General features: G+C 39.1%; 1 protein-coding gene across 3 annotated transcripts in view; it reads right to left on the bottom strand.

Moving 5' to 3' along the window:
* CMTM3 (CKLF like MARVEL transmembrane domain containing 3) overlaps positions 1-19,237 on the bottom strand; it is an 80,182-nt gene that overhangs the window by 46,024 nt on the left and 14,921 nt on the right. The window lies entirely within an intron of this gene.

Here is a 19,237-nt window from a genome sequence, read left to right as displayed (position 1 = left end):
GGGGAAGTAACTGCAGCTGTAGTTCTGTAGCTGCACCTCCCCCGCTGCCCCTGGGGTGGTGGCCGAAAGGTGAACTCTGTCCCCCGAAGCTTTTCCCACTAACCTTCTCTGTTGTCTTTGGTGTTTGTGGGTTGAGAAGTCTGGTAACTGCCACAGCTCACTGGTTCAGGGTGCTAGGGCCTGTTCTGCCTGGCTCCTGGTTTAGCTGGTCCTGCTGCCTCCCATGCTGAGCTCTGCTCCCCTCCAGTCCATGTGTGATAGACCTCATCCAGTGACCATCCAGGCTGTCATCCATCATCCAGGCTGTCCTGGGCTGGATCCCTGCTTCCCTCTGCTATTTTGTGGGTTCTGCAGTTCTAGAATTTGTTCAGAGCCATTTTTTATAGGTTTTTGGAGGGACGTGGTGGGGAGCTCACACAAGTCCCCGCTTTCCAGCTGCCATCTTGGCTCAGGCCTGTGATTTTAGAATATCACTTTAGCAGTTATGTGGAAGAAGGATGGGAGAGGAGAGAGACTGGAGGCAGGGAGACAAATTAGGAGGTTATTGCTGTAGTCTAGGTGAGAAGTGACGAGGGTCTGAACTAATGTGGTGCCCATGAGTAGAGAGATGTTATGGGGGTAAAATCAATGAGACTTGGCAAATATATGGAATAAAGTTGAATTGCTGCATCAGGAGTGCCTTTGAGGTTGCTAATCTGGGTGACTGGAAGGACAATGGTGCCCTCAACAAAAATAGGAAAGTTCAGAAAGGTAGATTGAAAGATTAGATGAGGTCTGTGTTGGCCATGCTGATTTGAGATGTTCATTGGAATAATTAGTTGGAAATGACTACTAGACAAATGGTGAATACGTAGATTTGGCATCCATAGACATAGAAATGATAATTAAACCTATGCTAGTTGATGAGGTCAACAACTGCAGAGAGAGAAGAGGATCCAGAACAGAGAGTTGGGGGTACATCCGCAGTTAGGGGGTACAATGGAGATGTTGATTCAGCAAAGAAGACTGAAAAGAAATCGGGCATGGTAGGTGGGAAATCAAGAGACAGCACCATAATGAGAATTCAGAGAGAAGAGAATTTCCAGTTGGAGGGAAGGTCAATAGTCTCAAATAATGCAGGGAGGTCAAGGATGAAGACCGAAAGATAACATCATTCCTGTCCTTCTGGAGCTTATATTCTATTGGAGGGAATCATTTGTAAATAGATAAGTAAATGTAAAATATATGGGAAATAAATCCAAGGTAACTTCTGATGTATATGTGGGGAGAGAGGAGGACATTATTGACAGGAACAAATCAGTATAGGCCTTGTTTGGGTGAAAGAAACTAGGATTTCTATAAGGCAGAGGTGAGGAGGGAGTGTGTTCCAGGTCTGGGGAGCAGGCAGGGAAAAAGCAGGGAGATAGGACATGGAATAGTTTGTAGGTGAATGACATGGGTTATCAAAGTAATAGCAGTCCAAACCATCTCCTGTGCCTGGGATGACAGTGAGGGAGTGAATTGTCGACAAAGAAGGGAAGAAACAAGTATATATTACACGCCTAGTATGTGTCAGATACCAAGCAATTTGCAGATATCTCATTTGATCCTCACAACTCTGTTGTGCTATATTTATTTCCATTTTATAGTTAAGAAAACTGAGGCAGAGAGAGGTTAAATGACTTGTCCAGGGTCACACAGCTAGGAAAAGTCTGAGGCTAGATTTGAACTCAGGCCTTCCTGAATCCAGCCCAGTGATCTGTCCACTGAACCACCTCTTCTCAAGCTCCCAGCTTAATAACTGCCTTGGTTTTTCTGTTGCATGCATGGCACAACCCTTCTAAAATCTCAAGGTTCCCCACTGGTCACCAAGGGGGGAATAGGAGATGCCTAGAGTAGAAGGCTCCTTGTAGGAATAATTAACCCTTTCCTTTTCTTTTCACTGTGTGCAATCACTTTTGTGGTCTCAGTTTGTTCACAGAGAGTAGATTTTAAGCTGGAAGGTACCTTTTGAGGCCACTGAATCCAACTGTCTCATTTTGCAGATGGGAAACTAAACTTCCCCAAAACCTTAGGTGACTCGCTTAGGATCCCACAGAAAGTATAGAGGGCAGGATTTAAACCTGGGTCTTCCTAACTCCACTTTCTGAGCATCTGAGTCTTGTGAATAAGAGGGATTGTGACCAGAGGGAGGAGCGGGGCTCTCAGGTTATTTGCAGATGATAGATTATATATATGGAACATTTTGAGTAACATTCCATTTCATCCTGGTTATTGATTGATTAATCCTCTTCATGAGTTTGTAACTGGGGTGAGGATCTTAACCTTAGATTTTTTTTTCTTTTTTGGTTGGGGGTTCAGAGTGGGAGGAAACTCCTGAATCACCCACGCCCACAGCTCTTTGGAAAAGGATGAAGGGAGATGGGTGTGCTTGGAATACCAGATTTGGATCATGGACCATGAGAAGAGAAAGCAGGGAAAAAGAAGTGGAGAAAAATGAATCTTCCCCTCTTTGTTCCCCCATCAATAGGACTGTTGCTAGACACCAGCCTTGGGACTAGAGCACAGGATCTGGCCCCATCTCTGATACAGTCTTTGGGTCTTCTCTCTCATGCTGGTCTTTGGCAGTTTCTTTTTCTGGCCTGTCAAACAGTTTTGACCACAGCAGCCATTTTAGCCATTCAGGTTTACCTCGTGGATGAGGGAGCAGAGAGAAAGAAACAAGCAGTAAGCACCCACTATGTGCTAAACCCTTTACAAATATTATCTCATCTGATCCTCACAAAAATCTGGGTGGGGGGGAGGGAAGGTGTTATTTCCTTCATTTTATAGTTGAAGAAACTGAAGCAGACAGTGGTTAAATGCTTTGTCTTGGGTCACATAGCCAATAAGTGTCTGAGGCCAGATTTGAACTCAGGACTTCCCGATTCCAGGCCCAGCACTCTCTCCACCGTACCACCTAGCTTCCCCTGAAAGCTCAGGGGTACCTCATGGAAGCCTAGAAGTTTCAATTCCAAAGTCAGCTTTCAATTCTCCGCGCAGTGGTCAAGTCCTGCTAGAATGACAATCTCTTCCCATACCCCCAAACCTCTCCCCAATCTCCAACATCGTAATCAGGAAATTGGAATCTCTTGTGTGGCAGAAGGCCAATACATAAGTCTCATATCTCCCCCTATCCTATAGATAAGGGAAGGGAGTCAATATTTCTATCTCAATGTATCATTCTATAGACATGATTACGGTTTAAAAATGTGTAAACAAGATTGTCTACACCCGGAGTTCTAAAACTCTTTTGTGTCATAGACATCTTTGACAATCCGGAGAAGCCTTGCTCAGAATCATGTTTTTAATATGTAGGATTACAAAAGAAACCTAATTTTAAAAAATTACAGTTAAAGAAACTAAAGCTTAGAGAGTATAAGTGACTTGCTTAGGGTCGCTCAGTTTGTAAATGTATAAGGCTAGATTCAAAACCCAGGTATTCTTGACTCTAAGTCCTACACACTATCAAACTGCCTGTTATTGTTATATGGAGTATATGGAGTCAGGGAGGCAGATGGAAAATGTGGCAGAAAGGAAGACCTTGGGGAGACCCAGGACATTCATAAGTTTACTAGATTGTAAACTCAGAGATCATGTCTTATTTACATCTCTCACACAGCACCTAGTATGGTGTTAATGCACATTAGTTGCAACCGGAGGAGTATTTGTATAGTGAATGAATGAATGAATGATATTCAGTTATCAGAATGTCTGGGAAACACTTCAAAGGATGTGCTTGATTCACAACTTCAAAGTCTTTGCTTAGATTGTTGTGAGGAAGGAACTTTGTCAACTAAATTGAGAAAACAATTTTACCACGGTTACTTGCACATAGACTGCAGTTTATTGAATGGAATGGCGACTTCTCGAGAGTCAGATCTGAAATTTGCTCTTGGTTCTGTCGGTGGAACTTTACACTAAATTCCTTCCTCTGGGCCTCAGTTTGCTTTTCTGTAAAACATGTGGCATTGGATGAAATGATTTCTCAGTTTCTTTTCATAACATTTGAAGAGTAGTCTTAGGCCCTTTCTATTTCTGACTTTCCATGTTCGATATTCAATAATATATTCTAAGATATCTTTTTGGCTCTAACGTTTGTTGTTTGGCTGAATGGTTTTTAATATTCTTTCTGTCCCTAATATTCTATACTTTACCATTCTGTGTTTTAACGTTTTATGTTCTATGGTCTAATATTCTATGTTCTAAGGTCCATTCCCACTTTGAGAGTCTATTGGCCCACCATTCTATGTTTAACCATTCTGTGTTCTATGTTTGAACATTTCGTGTTGTTCCAAAGTCCCTTCAAATTCTACTATTCTATACTCTTTGTGTGGTCTACTGTTCTTATATTCTGCCACTCTGTACTGTTCCAAAATTCCTTCTAGTTCTACCAATCTATGTTCTATGGACTGGTATTCAATGTTCTAAAGGTTTTTTTTTCCAGCTCTAATATTATTTTAGATATCATAGTAACAAGCATACCTAGGATGGCCTCCTAGCACAGGTTCTTTAATCTGCTTTATTAGGAAAGATAGATTTTTAGGGGTCAACAATCTTCTTTAATTACATTTATTAGTTCAGGGGAAAAGTCATCACCCTGAATGTCAGAGGAAACATTTGCAGAGAAATTAGACCAGCAGATGGGGCTCTGACTGCCTGTAACAAAACAATATTGCTATGTACTTTACATACACCACTGGATCAAGAGAGCCTTTACGTCTGAGCAGTCAGGGGTCTGAACATACAGCTGTTCAGAGTCTTGACCAGGGAATCAAAAGATTCTTTTCATAAGTGAACCTCCAAAGCAAAATACCAACTCAGAGTAAATATACACTTTTGGCTAATAGGCTCAGAGCCAGAAGGCATCACAGCCCTCATGACTTAATGCCTAATTAGCTTTAGTACCAAAAGGTGTGGAAGCCGTCCTACCAGCAAGCCTCCTCTAAGCAATCTTCCCTCAATAGGCTCCATGTCAATAGGCCTATTAATGGGCAAGGAAGATCTTCACATCCTGTTAATATTACAGATATTCCAACCTTCTGCAGACTAAAGTCCTTCCAATTTCTTTTTTTTAATTTTTAAAAAAATTTTTGGAGGGGGGAAAGCAGGGCAATTGGGGTTAAATGACTTGCCCAAGGTCACACAGCTAGTAAGTGTGTTGAGTGTCTGAGGCTGGGTTTGAACTCAGGTCCTCCTGACTCCAGGGCCAGTGCTCTACTCACTGTGCCACCTAGCTGCCCCTAACTTCTAATATTCTATGTTCTATATTCTTTTTTAATAGTACTTTGTTTTTTTCTAATATATGTAAAGATGATTTTTAACATTCATTTTTTGTAACAATTTTGAGTTCCAAACTTTCTTCCTCCCTTCCTCACCACCCCTTCTCTAAGATGGTAAGCAACTTGATATAGGGTATGTATGTGCAATCATGCAAAACATATTTCCATATTAGTCATGTTGTGAAAGAAGAGGTAGGTTAAAAGAAAAGAACCAGGAAAAAACAAAGTGAAAATAGCATGCTTTGATCTGCATTCAGGCTCCATCAGATCTCTCTTGGATGTGGATAGCATTTTTCACAATGGGTCCTTTGGAATTGTCTTGGATCACTGTATTGCTGAGAAGAGCTAGGTCTTTCACAGCTGATTCTCACACGATGTTGCTGATCCTGTGTAAAATGTTCTCCTTGTTCTGCTCATTTCACTTTGCATCAGTTCATATAAACTTTTCCAGATTTTTCTGAAATCTGCCTGTTCTTCATTTCTTATAGCACAATAGTATTCCATTACATCCGTATCCTACAACTTTAGTCATTCTCCAATTGATGGGCATCCCCTCAATTTCCAATTTTTTGCCACAGAGGCTATAAATATTTTTGTGCATTTAGGTCCTTTTCCCTTTTTTATGATATCTTTGAGATACAGACCTAGTAGTGGTAGTGCTGGATCAAAGGGTATGTACAGTTTGATTGTCCTTTGGGCATAGTTCCAAATTGCTCTTCAGAATAGTTGGATCAGTTCATAACTCAACCAATAATGGATTAGTGTCCCAATTGTCCCTCATCTCCTCCAACGTTTATCATTTTCCTTTTCTGGCGTATTAGCCAATCTGATATGTGTGAGGTAGTACCTCAGAATTGTTTTAATTTGCATTTCTCTAATCAATAATGATTTAGAGCATTCTTTCATATGTCTATAGATAGTTTTGATTTCATCTGAAAACTTCCTGTTCATATCCCTTGACCATTTATCAATTGCAAAATGACTTGAATTCTTATAAATTTGACCCAGTTCTCCATATATTTGAGAAATGAGACCTTTATCAGAGAGACTTGCTGTAAAGATTGTTTCCCAGCTTTCTGCTTTCCTTCTAATCTTTGTTGCATTGGTTTTGTTTGTGCAAAACCTTTTAAATTTAATAATCAAAATTATCCATTTTACATTTTGTAATGTTCTCTTGTTTGGTCACAAATTCCTCTCTTTCCCATTGATCTAACAGTTTAACTATTCTGTTGTCTCCTAATTTGCTTATGGTATCACCCTTTATGTCTCAATCATGTACACATTTTGGCCTTATCTTGGCATATGGTATAAAATGTTGGCCTGTGCCTACTTTCTGCCATATGATACTCCAGTTTTCCCAGTAATTTTTGCCAAATAGTGAGTTCTTATTCAAAATGCTAGGGTCTTTGGGTTTGTCAAACACTAGGTTACTATGATTATTTACTACTGTGTCTTGTATACCTAATTTATTTCACTGATCCACCAGTCTTTTTGTTAAATTAAGATTTTTTGTTTTTAGTTTACAACACTAGGTTCTGCATGTTTCTGAGTTCCAGATTTCCTTCCTCTCACTCCCCTTCCCCCTCCCCTGCAAGATGGCATGGAATCTGATATATCTTATACATATACCTTCACATTAAACTTATTTACACAATAGTCAAGTTGTAAAGAAGAATTATGACCAATGGAATGAATCATGAGAAAGAAGAAACAAAACCAAGACAAAAAGAGAGCAAATAGTTTGCCTCAATCTGCATTCAGACTCCATAGTTCTTTCTCTGGATGTAGATAGCTCTCTCCATCATGAGTCCTTTGGAGTTGTCTTTGAACCTTGTATTGCTGAGAAGAACCAAGTCTATCAAGGTTAGTCATCACAGAATCAATATATCTGTGGGTGTGTACAATGTTCTCCTGGTTCTGCTCTGCTCATTCAGCATCATATCCTGTAGGTTTTTCCAGGTTATTATGAAGTCCGTTTCTTCCCCATTTCTTATAGCACAATAATATTCCATTACATTGATATACCACAACTTATTTAGCCATTCCCCAATTGATGGGCATCCCCTTGATTTCCAATTCTTTGCTACCACAAAAAGAGCTGCTAGAAATTTTTTTTTACATATGGGTTCCTTTCCCACTTGAGTGATCTCTTTGGGATACAGCCCTAGAAGTGGTATTGCTGGGTCAAAGAGTATGCAAATTTTCCAAATTGCTCTCCAGAATGGCTGGATCATTCACAGCTCCACCAAGAATGTAATAGTATTCCAATTTTCCCACATCCTCTCCAGCATTTATCATTTTCCTGTTTTGTCATGTTGGCCAATCTGACAGGAGAGATGTGGTACCTAAGAGTTATTTTGATTTGCATTTCTCTAATCAATAGTGATTTAGAGCATTTTTTCATATGCCTATAGATATCTTTAATTTCTTCCTCTGAAAACTGCCTGTTCATATCCTTTGACCATTTCTCAATTGGGGAATGATTTGTATCCCTATAAATTTAGCTCAGTTCCTTTTATATTTTAGAGATGAGACCTTTATCAGAGACACTGGTTATAAAGGTTTTTTCCCAATTTTCTGCTTCCCTCCTAATTTTTGTTGCATTGGCTTTTTTTATACAAAACTTTTCAATTTAACATAATCAAAATTATCTATTCTGCATTTTGTAATGCTCTCTATCTCTTGTTGTGTCATGAATTCTTTCCTTTCCCATAAATCTGATAGGTAAACTATTCCTTGCTCTCCCAAATTGCTTATAGTATCAGCCTTTATTCCTAAATCATGAACCCATTTTGACTTTATTTTGGTATATGGTGCAATTTCTCTATCTCTTGCTGTTGGGCTTTGTTAGTAATGTATAGGAATGCTGAGGATTTATGTGGGTTTATTTAATATCCTGCAACTTTGTTAAAGTTGTTTATTATTTCAAGTAGTTTTTTACTTGATTCTCTAGGATTCTCTAAGTAAATCATCATATTGTCTGCAAAAAGTGATAATTTAGTTTCTTCTTTGCCTATTCTAATTCCTTCAATTTCTTTTTCTTCTCTTATTGCTACCTGGTACCAAATTGAATAATAGGGGTGATAATGGACATCCTTGTTTCACCACTGATCTTATTGGGAATGCATCTAGCTTCTCTCCAGTACGTATAATGCTTGCTGATGGTTTTAGGTAGATGCTGTTTATAATTTTAAGGAAGGCTCCGTTTATTTCTATGCTTTCTAGTGTTTTTAACAGGAATGGGTGTTGCATTTTGTCAAAGGCTTTTTCTGGATCTATTGAGATGATCATATGGTTTCTGCTAGTTTTGTTGTTGATATAATCGATTATGCTGATAGTTTTCCTGATATTGAACCAGCCTTGCATTCCTGGAATAAATCCTACCTGGTCATAGTGTATTATTCTCCTAATATGTTGCTGCAATCTTTTTGCTAATATTTTATTTAAAATTTTTGTATCAATATTCATTAGGGAAATTGGTTTATAATTTTCTTTCTCTGTTTTGACTCTTCCTGGTTTGGGCATTAGTACCGTATTTGTGTCATAAAAAGAATCTGGTAGGATTCCTTCTTCACCTATTTTCCCAAATAGTCCATAAAGTATAGGAATTAATTGTTCTTTAAATGTTTGATAAAATTCTCATGTAAAATGATCTGGCCCTGGAGATTTTTTCTTAGGGAGTTCATTGATGGTTTGCTCAATTTCTTTTTCTGAGATGGGATTATTTAGGTATTTTACTTCCTTTTCTGTTAAGCTGGGCAATTTATAGCTTTGTAAATATTCACCCACTTCCCTAAGGTTGTCAAATTTATGGGCATACAGTTGGTCAAAATAATTCCTTATTGTTTTAATTTCCTCTTCATTGGAGTTGAACTCCCCCTTTTCATTTTTGATACTGATAATTTGGTTTTCTTCTTTTTTTAATCAAAGTGACCAAAGGTTTATCAATTTGCTTTTTTTCATAAAACCAGCTCTTAGTTTTTTTTATTAATTTAATAGTTTTCTCAATTTCAATTTTATTAATCTCTCCTTTGATTTTCAGTATTTCTAATTTGGTATCTAATTGGGGATTTTCAATTTATTCTTTTTCTAGCTTTTTCAGTTGCATGCCCAATTCATTGATCTCCTTTTTTTCTATTTTATTCATGTAAGCATTTAGATATATAAAACTTCCCCTAAGAACTACTTTTGCTGCGTCCCATAAGTTTTGGTATGTTGTCTCATTATTGTCATTCTCTTGAATGAAGTTATTGTTTCTATGATTTGTTCTTTGGCCCACTCATTCTTTAGGATTAGATTTGGTTTCCAATTAATTTTTAGTTTATTTTTCCATGGTCCTTTATTACAAATAATTTTTATTGCATCATGATCTGAAAAGGATGCTTTGACTACTTCTGCCTTTCTTCACTGGATTGTGAGGTTTTTATGCCCTAGTACATGGTCAGTTTTTGAGTATGTGCCATGTACTGCTGAGAAAAAAGTATATTCCTTTTTATCCCCATTCACTTTTCTCCAGAGGTCTATCATATTTGCCTTTTCTAAAATTCTATTCACCTCCTTAACTTCTTTCTTGTTTATTTTGAGGTTAGATTTATCGAGTTCAGAGAGGGGGAGGTTGAGGTCCCCCACTGGTATAGTTTTGCAGTCTATTTCTTCCTGTAATAACTCCCTTAACTTCTCCTCTAAGAATTTGCATGCTATACCACTTGATTCATATGTGTTAAATAATGATATTGCTTCATTGTCAATGGTGCCTTTTAGCAGGATATAGTGTCCCTCCTTATCTCTTTTAATTAGATCTATCTTTGCTTTTGCTTTGTCTGAGATTAGGATTGCTACCCCTGCTTTTTTTAATTTAGCTGAAGCACAGTATATTCTACTCCAGCCTTTTACCTTTACCCTGCGTGTATCCCCATTTCAAATGTGTTTCTTGTAAACAACATATTGTAGGAGTATTTTTTAATCCATTCTGCTATCCACTTTCATTTTATAGGAGAGTTCATTCCATTCACATTCACAGTTACGATTAATGTCTGTGTCTTTTTTTCCATCCTATTTCTCCCAATCCCCATTTAAGCGTTTATTTCTCCCTTCTCCCTTCCACTCCTCAAAAGAGTTTTGCTTTTGACCACTACCTTCCTCAGTTTACTCCCCGTCTTGATTCCCCTCCCTTATCTTACCTTTTTCCGCTTGCTACTTACTCCTTCCCTCCTGACCACCCCCTCCCTTTTCTTTCCCCTTTCCCCTCCTACTGCCTGTAGGACAAGTGTGCTTTCTATACTTATCAGAATATGTTATTCCCTTCTTGAACCAAATCTGATGAGAGTAAAGCTCAAATACTGCTCTTCTCCCTCCCTTCTTTCCCTCTACTATAATATGTTTTTGTGCCTCTTCATGTGATGTATTTTAGCCTTTTCTATTACCTCCTTACTTCTTCTCCCAGAACAATCCCTTTATATCTCTTAATTATGATTTTTACCATTATATCAATTATTTTATACTGATACCTACAGTCTATGTATATCCCTTTCAATTGTCATAATAACTGTACAGTTCTCAAGATTGACATATACATATAATAATATAATCCTATATAAGGATGTAAATAATTTGCCTTGTTGATTAACAAGGGTTTTTTCCTCCCTGTTTACCTTTTTATGTCTCTCTTGAGTTTTGTATTTGAAGATCAAATTTTCCATTGAGCTCTGGCCTTTTCATCAAGAAGGTCTGAAATTCCCTTATTTCATTGAATGTCCATCTCCTTGCCTGGAGAATTATGCTCAGTTTTGCTCAGTAGTTGATCCTTGGTTGTAGTCCAAGCTCCTTGGCCTTTTGGAATATCATATTTCAATTTCTCCTGTCATTTAATGTAGAAGCCAAATGATCCTGCGTGATTCTGACTGTAGTTCCATGATATTTGAATTGTTTTTTTCTGGCTATTTGCAATATTTTCTCCTTGACCTGATAATTCTGGAATTTGGCTATAATATTCCTTGGAGTTTTTAATTTGGTATCTCTTTCAGGGGGTGATTGGTGGATTCTTTCAATGACTATTTTACCCCCTGGTTCTAGGACTTTGGGGAAGTTGTCCTTGATGATTTCTTGGAAGATACTGTCCAGGCTCTCTTTTTCATTGTGGCTTTCCAGTAGACCAATGATTCTTAGATTGTCTCTCCTGGATCTATTTTCCAGATCAGTTGTTTTTTCCAATCAGATATTTTACATTTTCTTCTATTTTTTCATTCTTTAGATTTTATTTGACTGATTCTTGATGTCTCTTCTAATTTTTAATGTATTGTTTTCTTCCTTTAGCTTCTCTATCTCCTTTTCCATTTGGATGGTTTTACTTTTCAGTGGGACATTTTCTCCACTTATATTCTAAATCTCCTTAACCATTTTGCTGATTTTACTTTTTAAAGATTTATTTTCATTGGTGAATTTGTTTTCCATTTTTTCTTTTACCTCTCTAATTTGGCTTTTAAAGTTCTCCTTGAGTTCTTCCAGGAATGCTTTTTGGGCTGGAGACCAGTTCACATTCTCTTTTGAGCTTTCAGATGTGCGTATAATGTCCATGCTGTCCTCTTCTGAATTGGTATTTTGATCTTCCCCGTCTCCATAATAGGAATCAATGGTCTTTGGCTTTTTAGTGTGCTTTTTCATGGTGTTTTTTTCCTCCTGGCTTCTAAAGTGGATCTCTGCTTCTGGGGCTCAGGGGGCTCTGTCCCAAGCGTCTTGTGTTGGGACCTGTGGGCCTGCTCACTGGCTTTGTGTGCTATGGCCTCTGGTTTAGTGAGGCATGGGGGAGGGGTGGTCTGGCTGCTGGAAGTCTCCTCTTCCCTGGGGACTGCTCTACAGCATGGTGGTCTCAGCTGTGGTCTGTGCTGGTGTCTGCCACTTCCTCTTGCTGTGCAAAGGCATGTCTAGGGTCCTGGTGTTGACATTTCCTAGCTCCACCCTCCTGGGGCTCAGTAACTCCTTGTTCTGCTGAGGTGGAGCCTGCTGGGACACCTGTCTTCCCACACTAATCTCCTCCCACCACTACAAGAAGGGCCCTCTCCCCAACTTCTCTTGCTAAAAGGCTATTGAAGCCCCACTTCTGGCTCCTCTATTTCTCCCGAGGGAGTATTCTCTGGGTGAGGAAGGGAGGGAGAGACAATTTACCTGGCCATCATGGCTCCTGGAAATTCAAGAAAGTGAGTTTCAAACCTTTAGGCTGTGGACTGGAGGCGTCTGGGCTAGTTGCTCTCACACCTGCAGGCTCTGTGTTGGTGTCTCCTGTAGCTCTGACAGACTCCCATCCTGGGCTGAGAGGCCTAAGGCTTGATCGCTGCTGTAGCTAGTACTTCCGCCCTGGGCCTGCCCCTGTTCCTGTGCTTTGCTCACCCAGCTGTTCCTGGTTGGTGTGGTCTGGTGCCATTCTGCATGCCCAGTGCTCCTGCCCCTCTTAGTTTACTAGCGGCTTCTCTCTCAAATCTGCTTTGATTCACTTTTTTAGGTGTGTCAGGCAGAATTTGTGAGAGAGCTCCAGTAGTTCCCTCCTTTCACAGTGTCATCTTGGCTCTGTGTCCCCACCAATTGTTTTTTAGCCAGATGGTTTTGATGATTATCACTTTGTAATATAGTTTGAGATCTAGAATAGCCAGGCTACCTTCCTTTGCATTTTTTTCCCATTCCCATGATATTCTTAACCTTTTGATCTTCCAGATGAATTATTTTTTTCTAGCTCTATAAAATATTTTTTGGTAGTTTGATTGGTATGGCACTGAATAAGCAAATTAGTTTAGGCAGAATTGTCATTTTTATTATACTGGCTTGGCCTACCCATGAGCAATTGTTTCAACAATCTGGCTACCAGCTGCTATGGGGGTGTAAAACCAACAACAACCAGGTCACAGAACTCTGCAAGCCCAGGTTCTTTTGATCTGCTTTACTAAGGAAAGCAATGTTAAGGTGCTAACAATCTTACTTTAATCCAGCATACAAATATCATTCACTTAGTTCAGGGGAAAAAGCCAGCACCCTGAACTTCAGAGCAAATTAGCAAACAAATTACAAACATACATTTATAAACAGACCAAATATAATTCATAGTTACCAACATCTGGGTTCAGCTGGGAGCTCAATAATGGCTGGCCCAGAGTGACGCATCACTACTGCTATAGCTCAGAGCTCCAAAAAAGAGAAAGTCAACCTCTGGTTTTATATCTTTTTCAGGGTCACGGGTGAGTTACACAGGCGACTCACTCACATGACCTAAAATCGTCACAAAAATGTGACTTAAACCCACGTGGTCTAAGAGCCTCTGATGTCACAAACATATCACTCAAACCCATGTAAACTAGGCTTTCTCTTGAGGCAAGGAGGTCATCAAGGACTCCTAATTTAATCAAGGAAATGAAGGCCAAACTCTTCAAGGGCACTTGGTTGAATAAGTGCTAAGAGCCCATTTTGATTGCCAAGATAGCAATTTATATTTTTCTAATTGTTTAGATTTGACTTTCTGTGAAAAATGTTTTGCAGTTATGTTCATATAGTTCCTACATTTGTCTTGGCAGGAAGACTCCCAATTTATTTTATATTGTCTGCAGTTTTTTAAATGGAATTTCTCTATCTCTTGCTGTTGGGCTTTGTTAATATATAGAAATGCTAATGATTCATATTGGTTTATTTTATACCCTGCAACTTTGTTAAAGTTCTTATTTCAAGCAGTTTTTTGATTGATTCTCTAGGATTCTCTAAGCATACCATCATATCATCTGCAAAGAATGAAGTTTTGTTTTTTCATTGCTTATTCTAATTCTTTTAATTTCTTTTTCTTCTCATTGCTATAGCTAACATTTCTAGTACTATATTGAATAATAGTGGTGATAATGGGCATGCTTGCTTCATGCCTGATCTTATTGAGAAGGCCTCTAGCTCATCCCCATTACAGATAATGCCTGCTGATGGTTTTTGATAGACACTTATCATTTTAAGGAAAGCTCCCTTTATTCCTATTCTCTCTAGGGTTTTTCAATAGGAATGGGTGCTGTATTTTTCAAAAGCCATTTCTGCATCTATTGACATAATAATACGATTTCTGTTGGTTTTGTTATTGATATAGTCAATTATGCTGGTGATTTTCCTAATATTGAACCAGCCTTGCATTCCTGGTATAAATCACACCCAGTCATAGTGTATGATCCTTGTGATATGTTGCTCTAGTTTCCTTGCTAGTATTTTATCTAAAATTTTTACATCAATATTCATTAGGCAACTTGGTATATAGTCTTCTTTCTCTGTTTCAGCTTTTCCTGGTTAGGCATCAGAATCACATTTGTGTCCTGAAAGGAATTTGGTAGGACTCATTCACCTGTTTTTGCAAATAGTTTATATGATATTGGAATTAATTGTTCTTGAAATGTTTGGTAGAATTCACTTGTGAACCCATCTGGCCTGGTGATTTTTTCTTAGAGAGTTCATTGATGGATTGTTAAATTTCTTTTTCTAAGATGGGGTTATTAAGGTATTTTATTTCCTCTTCTGTTAATCTGGGCAATTTGTATTTTTGTAAGTATTTGTTGATTTTGCTTAGATTGTCAGATTTATTGGTAAATGATAGGGCAAAATATTTCCTAATGATTGCTTTATTTTCCTCTTCATTGGTAGTGAATTCACCCTTTTCATTTTTGACACTGGAAATTTGGTTTTCTTTTTTTTTGTAAATCAAGTTAACTAATGGTTTATCTATCTTACTGGTTTATGTTCTATACTCTAAGGTCCCTTTCTAGGTCTGACACTTTATTAATCTAACAATTGAGTACAAAATCTATCATATAAGAAAACAAAGGATTCCTCCAGTTAAAGAAATTTTAAAATTTGATATTTCAGTGAGCTTAGGCCCTCCCTACACTGACACAGGTCACGACATTTTGGACTCAGTAAATGCTCCTGAAGAGCTACTCTGAACCAAAAACCTGTTATCCTGAAGCTAACCTGGTGTTAAGCCCTTCTGAGCAGCAAGACTTGTGTTTTGATGACAGATATGGTCTGTTACCAGGCCCATATTCAAGACCTTCCCAATCTGGTAGGACCTGCAAGAGGCAGGCAGGCAGTCAAGAATCATTTATTAAGCACTTAAAATGAACTCTGTTGCCTTGGCCTCTAGGAATCCAGGGCTACTTCCATCTGTGCCAAGATGAGGTGTCAGAAGAGGACTATGTTTGGTAAAGTCAAAATTGATATTCTCTGGAAAAAAAAAGACTTCCATACATTCTTTATTTTTGGGAAAAGCACTTTGCCATGAAAATGTAAAAGTGGGAATTTTAGTGGAGAAGAGAATCATCTTAGTAAAAGAGAAGAATACATGCTTGTGCTTTCCATGAGATTTTAAGTGTGCAGAATCTTCTGTCTGGATGGTGGGCCACTATTAGATAGACTACTTCAATATACCTTTTATCTTCCCATACTTAAGCTGCAAGCTTTGCATAACAATATCTACTAGACATAAGAAGGCAACAGAAAGTACGAGTCCCTGCAAAGAAAAGTACTGCTGTTATTTTGGCCATTCACAGTGGCACTGATGTGCTTCCCCTCCCATTTCTTGACATTCAGAAGCAGCGAAGCCTACCAGTCCCTCCCCTCCCCCAAACTGATGTAGTTCCTTAAGTCTTGATACTGCCGTGTTCCTCTTCTCTTTCACTCCTTTAACCCAGGGGTGAGGAACCTGTGGTCCCAAGGCCACATGTGGCCTTCTAGGTCCTCAAGTACAGCCCTTTGGACTGAATCCAAACTTCATAGAACAAATCAAGGGATTAGTCCTATGTTAAAAGGATTTGCTCTGTAAAACCTGGACGCAGTTAAAAGGCTGCACCTGAGGACCTAGAAAGCCACATGTGACCTTGAGGCTGCAGGTCCCCCACCCCTGCCAAGAACACCCCAAAAATAAGGTCATGAAGAATTGGACATAACTGAAACGACTAAACAACAACAACAAATGCGAGTTATTCTAAGTGGTCATCTAGCCTGTTTGAATAGTACCAAGCATGGGGAGTTCACTCCCTCAGGAGGCAACTATTATTAATAAATGTAAACTGTTCCTTCTTCTCTCCAAACATAGCCTCAATGGATCTAATTCAAAGAGTACAGGGTTTGGAGATAGAACTTAGTTTCAAATCCTGGCTCTGCTATTTATTAGCTGTGTGACCACTAAGTTTCTTGGGCCTCAGTTTCCTCATTTGTAAAATGAGGGAGTTGGACTAGATTACTCTGACATCATTTCTATCTGTAAACCCAATGACCCCTACCCATCTACCACTTCTCCCATAATGAAGACAGCACAGGAGTTTAAACTAGATACAGAAAGGCTAGATGATTTGAGCATGGTAATAGAGATCTCATGACTTCAGCCCTACTGTGTAATTTTGGGCAAGTCACCTAAACTCCTCTGTACCTCTCTCTACCTGAATGAAATGGAGATGATCATATGTGCCCTACCTAAGTTCAGAGTGTCATAAGGACCAAGTGGAAGAGGGAAAGGTTGAGTGCTGGGCAAACTCTAAGGTAGAAAAAGAAAGGGAATTATGCTGAAGCTTTCACATGCCTGGAGGAGAAGGGAAGGTCACAAGTTGCCAGGAAGTGTTACAGTAATATTGGGCTCCTCAGCATAGATTGGGAGGTTTGAAATACACTCACTAGCATTCAGGTGACCCCATCTGAGATGCATTTCTTTACCTAATCAGAGTGTATTTCTTCACTTATCAATGGAAAGAACATTGGACTGTGACATGGGTTGGGGTAGGTTACTTCGCTTTTCTGAGCCTCCTCTTTAGTAAAAAAGAGGATAATAATAAGTAACCTGTAATCCCATGCTATTTGCATAAGATTCTCCTTATTGGAAATTACTTATCTGATGCCAAAATTTCCCACATTGGCCAGGTCCATAAAAGAAATGCCTCAATCTGCATTTGGAAACCATCACCTCTCTATTAGGAGGTGGGTAGTATGTTTCATGGTGAGTTCTCTGGTTGACATGATTGGTCATTGGGTTAATTAGCATCACAAAGTCTTTCAAAGTATTTTGTCTTTATGATGATGTTGTATAAATTGTTTTCCTAGTTCTTCTCATTTCACTTTTCATTAGTTCAAATAAGCCTTCCCAGGTTTCTGATACCTTCCTCTTCAAAATTTCTTATAGCATAATTGCATTCTACTATATTCATACACCATAACTTGCTCAGGTGTACCCCCTCAGTTTTCATTTTTGGAGGAGAGAAGGCAGGGCAATTGGGGTTAAGTGACTTGCCCAAGGTCACACAGCTAGTAGGTGTGTCAAGTGTCTGAGGCCAGATTTGAACTCAGGTCTTCCTAACTCCAGGGCTGGTGCTCTACTCACTGCACCACCTAGCTACCTCTCAGTTTTCATTTTCAATTCTTTGCCAAAATAAAAAGAGTTGCTATATGTATTTTTATATATCTTTAAAGTTTGGTTTTTTGTTTTGTTTTTTAACATAGGACTAATCCCTTGATTTTCCCTCCCTCTTAACACCTCTTTCTCCTTTCCCCCCTTTATTCCTGTTTCCTTGTTCAGCGAAGTGTATTTCTATACCCAGCTCTGTACATATGTATTCCTTCATTTTTTAAAATTCAATTTTATTTTATTTTCAATTCCAGATTCTTTCCCTACCCACACCCTCTTCTCCACCCATTGAGAAGACAAGAAATACAAAACCCATTACAAATATGAAGTCATGCAAAACAAATTTCCACAATAGCTATGTTCCAAAAAATAAGAAGAAAGAAAAATATGTGTCGATCTGCACTTTGAGTCCATTGGTTCTCTGTCTGAAGGGGGATAGCATGTTTCATCATGAGTCTTTTGGAATTGTGGTGGTTATTTTGTTGAGCAGAGTTACTGTTTCACAGTTGATTTTTTTAAATAATCCTGTTATTGTGTGTAAATTATTCTCCTGGTTCTGCTCATTTCACTTATGGCTCTGGAGGAGAAAGTGAGGCCGGTGACCTTGCACAGCCCTCCCTCACTCAAATCAAAGCCAACTGCAAGTTCTGTCATTGTTTCCCTGATGTCATGGTCCTCTTGGAGAATAAAGGACAAACACAACAACCATCAGTCCATATAAGCCTTCCCAAATCTTTTCTGAAGCCACCCCCTGCATCCTTTCTTACAGCAAAATGGTATTCCATCACATTCCTTACTCAGTCATTCCCAAATTGAGGGGCACTCCCTTGGTTTCCAATTCTTTGCCACCCCAAGAGCTACTATAAGTATTTTTATATTTTTATACATCTTTAATTTTTTTGCTTTGTTTTGCTTAGGACTAATCCTTCCTTTAATTTTCCCTCCTTATTATCCCCTTGTCTTTTTTCCCCCCTTCACACCTATTTCCTTGTTTAGTGAAATGTGTTTTTGTACCCCGCTATGTGCATATGTATTCTTCCGTCCTCTGACCAATTCAGATGAGGGTAAAGTTCAAGAGTTAACTGTTCCTCCTACTTCCTCTCTCTTGTTTGTGTAGAAATCTACTTTTGGAGAGGGGCGAAGCCAAGATGGCGGCTGGAAAGCAGGGACCAACATCAGCTCCCTGCCGAGTCCCTCCAAAAACCTATAAAAAATGGCTCTGAATCAATTCTAGAACTGCAGAACCCACAAAACAGCAGAGGGAAGCAGGGCTCCAGCCCAGGACAGCCTGGATGGTCTCTGGGTGAGGTCTATCCCACACGGAGCTGGGAGCTGGGAGCTGGGAACGGAGTGCAGGAGAGCCCAGCCTGAGCGGCGTGGACCAACCAGACCAGGAGCTGGGCGGAGGGGGCCCTAGTACCCTGAATCAGTGAGCTGCTGCAGTTACCAGACTTCTCAATCCACAAACACCAAAGACTGCTGAGAAGGTTAGTGGGAAAAGCTGCAGCAGTGGAAGGAGTTTGCGGTTTGGCTTCCAGCC

Source organism: Trichosurus vulpecula, chromosome 3, assembly GCF_011100635.1.
Source record: "Trichosurus vulpecula isolate mTriVul1 chromosome 3, mTriVul1.pri, whole genome shotgun sequence".
NCBI lineage: Eukaryota > Metazoa > Chordata > Mammalia > Diprotodontia > Phalangeridae > Trichosurus > Trichosurus vulpecula.
This window is presented reverse-complemented; position numbering and strand designations above follow the sequence as displayed.